We start from the raw sequence: 4,523 nt of genomic DNA, 5'->3' as shown, positions 1-4,523 counted from the left end.
TCAATTTCAAACCCTTATTCGCACCCCAATGGTGCATAGGGCACTACATTATATAACACAGTGTTATCTTGATCGTTAACACACGAAGGAAAGGTTAGCCCTCCGATTCAGGTCGTTCTTAGTCGACTATCACTTGAGAGTAATTGTCCTTGTCTTAGGCAGCTCTAAACAGAGTTTTAACCATTCTGATCCACGTCCAATCTCGTTTATTCCGGAGCCAGGAGATCTGTTTTTTTATTATTGAAAAAAGAGAAATATTTGTGTTTTTATTTTTTTTCGTTTCATTCGAACCCTTATCTACACCCCGATGGTAATGTATCATCCCCATGTATCCCCTCATATCACCCCATCATATAAACGCATTGTTATCTAGATCGTTAACACATGAAGTAAAGGTGATCAGCCCTCCACATCAGGTACCAGTTCAGGGTAATATTGAATAAATATTAGAGTGAAAAAATAACTTATATTTATTAGACGCCCCTCTGTTAATCGAACCTGGGACCTCCAGAACGGTAGCCGAGCGCGCTGACCATTACACTATGGGGGCGGACAAAAAAAGAATATACCCAATCAAATATTCATTAGGTTTTTATTTATCATTTTAATTGGATTTCTAGGGGATGATGAAAAGAAATGATAGTCAAACGAATTTGTGAGGCGAATGTGGTCTGTAATAGAAGCAGAGAAAGACCGAAGAAAACATGGCATGATCAAGTATTTCAAATACTTAAAAAAATGGTAAAAAAGATGAAAATGGTAGAAGACAACACCTTGGTCAGGTGAGGCGTCGTAACAATCGGCGGGTATGTATGAGGAGATGCATGAATGTGGAAGGGGCGAAGATGGTATGCAAAGACAGATTGATGTGACGTTCTATTCTCACTGCCTATTCCTGCGGGGAAGCGGCGTGATGCTTAGTTTATTTGTAACCATATAAGTATTTGCATAAAATCTTAGTAATGTTAGTATACCTGTATAACCACACACCGAGATTTTAGTACACCGGTTTCGAGACCCATCTTTTCGTCAAGACAATGACTACACCAGCATGCAAATAATAGTATAATAATAGGTAATCAATAATACACGCCAAATTTTTCTCGGTTTTCATCTGCTTCTATCACCGACTAAATTCACATTTCGTAGTCGTACAGGAGAAAGGGAACAACTAAAAAAAGGTTCAGAAGGGCCATTGAAGTCACTTTTGCTTGGCAAGAAAATAAACATCAATGCAGTTAGTCATTTTTAAGAAGTCAATATATTATATTTCCAAATTTTAAATCGCTTTGGGATTTTTCAGGGCAATGTTAAGCAAGTAAGATATAATTTCAAATAGTCAATGATCACGTTTTTTTTTTTTTAATACACTTGGTCACTTTCTTCTGTATGACTACGATATGATTAGCAGAGTAAAAAATCTTTTGATATTATTTTGTTATTTTGTTATTCAGTACTTGTAATGATGTTCTGAAACCGTTTAGTTGAGGAATCACCTCCCGTGCGTGATTCTTCGCGATCCGACATCTCTGGGGGTCGAACAGATAACGGTCGAGGAATCAACCCCACAGGAAGGGCGGTTCTCTAAGGGCTGTAAAACCGAGAACAAGTTTAGTAGATAAGGGTGGATGCTAAATTCGGGCAGATATCGCAGAGAAATGCCTCGAGATAACTGAATATAGCGAGATAGCGGGGTGGCGCTTCCGGTTAAGGACAATAATGACACAAAACTTTGAAGATGACGTCATGACGTGTAAATGCTACTCCTTTGTGCGTAACGGCCGATTTGCACAGCTCATTAGCGTAAAGTTAAAGAAAGCACATTTTAAACCACTAAGTTTCTTTTCATAATTCAATTTTCATCTCTTTGAAAAAATGGTTTTGGCAACATATCGTTAAAAGTTACCACATTTTTCACGGTTTTCTTAATTTCACTTCCTATATACACTATAAGCTTTCTTTACGTCCATACATCTAGTCATACATTTTCTCTGGTTACGTAGATTTTTGACTTTGTCATATTTTACGTTCACTTTTTCCAAATATACATTATTTGTAAATTATAAATAAAACACTGGTTTTTTACCACTTGAGTGCAATATTTCACTAGTTTTGGAAGTTATGGATGCTTCCATGTTCTGGTATAAATATAAACGTTTTATACTTATACCTGTAGATGGAAGCATGTGTATTTTCCGAAAGTAGTTGTAAAAAAATATTGTATAATTGATAAGAAAAACAAGTGTTTTGTAAATAATTAAATCATGTTTTACCAAAATGTGAATGCCGAAACAATAAATAACTTACAACATTTTGAGTGTGTCCAAATACTTGTTCACAAAATCTGGATTATCTCCAATTACAGGAGTTATTAAAAAAATAATAATAAATAACTTAATTCCTAGCATTGGAAGAATTTAAGAATAAAAAATTAAAATATTTCATAAACTTTATAAAATTAAACAACTTTGTTTTAATAACTTTTTATTTTATTATTAGTACACCTTAACCTACCGGTTTCGACAAGAGTCTTGTCATCATCAGGGTTTATTAAATTCTAAAACATTAAAATACTCATGGTTAATTACATTCCCTTACCAACAACTTCTCACACACTCCGTACACCATATTAAAATATAATTTAAAAAATATGATTTAAAAATATGATTTAAAAAAGTCCTAAATATTATATTTATTGTGCATTGCGCAGCGAATACGTCAACTCTGAATGACAACTTGTGAGCTTCCTATCTTTCCTCATCTCGCCATTCGAACGTCTATTATACAATTATTTTTTGACATCTCATCAAAGATGAAGAAGAATATGGAAGTCTGGGCATTTACGGGGCTGACGACCGTCATAGGCTGGTTTAAGTGATCACTTTACACACGTGTACCATTCACCAATTCTACCCATTATTGACAACCACACTACTCAAATTCTTGGAAGTTCTATATATATGAACCAATTTAGAAACCTTGTTCTTTGAATCACTAGAACTTCACTAGATACATCTATTGGTGAGATGTAAAGAAGTTCTTTACTAAGCAGAAACTCTTATATTAGTATGTGAGGTCCAAATCCTGGATTTCAATCACACACATGAGAAACGCCAGAAAATACCATTTTCATTTTTATTACTTAAGCTTAGTATTTACTACTATTTATTACTATTAGTTAGTTATTTACTTTCTATTAAATAATATCTAAAATAAAATATAAAAAATACTTAATAATGTAAAAAATAACGAGATTTTTGTCCTGAATCATCGTCGTTACCCCGCGTAATGAACAGAGCAGTTCGCTGAAGCGTGAATAGATTTCCAGTCCAAGTTTTTCCCTTATAACTTAGTTTCAATTCCTTGTAAATTGTAGGGTGTAGAGCCTTTACACGGACCACGGTTCCTTGTTTGTTCCCAACCTATCTCCCGTGCTCTCCATACCTCCTCCGAGGATGCGAATACAGGGCATAATTTATGTTTTTCCCCGAATACTTGTTACAAAATTTTACTGCCGCGTCGCTTTTCTTCGGTTCTTTTATTGTAGTTTTATTGTTATTACTGCTTTAACACAACATCCGAGCCATTTACTAGAAAATTATTCAAGTTTTTATCTTCTGCAATCTAGACTTTTGTCTTGTGTCGTGTCGTTTGAACGAAAACTTCCGTGATGACTTTGAATTAAGAAAAAAATAGATTACCTGTCCTAACGTTCATAGATATTTCGCTCCATATTGGACGTTTGACAAACCAAATTTAAAGGGCAAAATGACAAAAAATGAATTAAATTGAATGAATTTATAATAAAGTAATGGTTTTAAGTAGGATTATGTTTTAAGTAATGGATTTTTTAAAGGGAACAATTAAACAACTACAAATGGGACGTTTTAAAAAATCAATTTGAACGCCTAACAAATCAAATTGGACATGTAAAAACTAATTTGTCGTTTTACAAAAAAATTTGGACGTTATTTTTTATATTGTTAAAAAAGTTAGAATATTAAATATCCGACAATTCATATTCTTCTTCTGCAAACCCTAAAATTTTGTAAATTTAACCCTAGATAACTAAACTATATTTGAAGATACATAGTAACTAATCATTCGTCAGGCGGACTACGCAATAAAAAAACGTGAAAATTATCAAAAGTGTTTATTAAAAATAGTAACTGGTTACATGACACATATGTTTGGTTTATTACGAATGAATGTAAGAGACAATAAATCACTTTTCCGTAAACAAAGCCTGGCGGGTGTGGGGTGCAGGGAAGTAAGTGCACTTCACTTTTTCGGAAAAGGACGTCGTCGGTTGGACGAATGTTTAGTTATCAAGGGTAAAAAAATTCACAAAAATTATATATGTAAAAACTTTGATATGGATCACTAGTATGTTTTTGGTTTGTTGAAAGATTGTGCTGCTTAGCAATCAGTCCGCCAATGTAGATTTATTTTGTACAAAATAAATAAGTACCTAATTTGTTTGTTCGTACTTTAAAAATATATCATCATCTTGTTTGTTATAG

The sequence above is a fragment of the Brachycentrus maculatus genome, unplaced genomic scaffold (assembly GCF_059751285.1).
Source record: "Brachycentrus maculatus isolate JH-2025_06_01 unplaced genomic scaffold, ASM5975128v1 h1tg001484l, whole genome shotgun sequence".
NCBI classification, from domain to species: domain Eukaryota; kingdom Metazoa; phylum Arthropoda; class Insecta; order Trichoptera; family Brachycentridae; genus Brachycentrus; species Brachycentrus maculatus.
Note: the sequence above shows the minus strand (reverse complement) of the source record.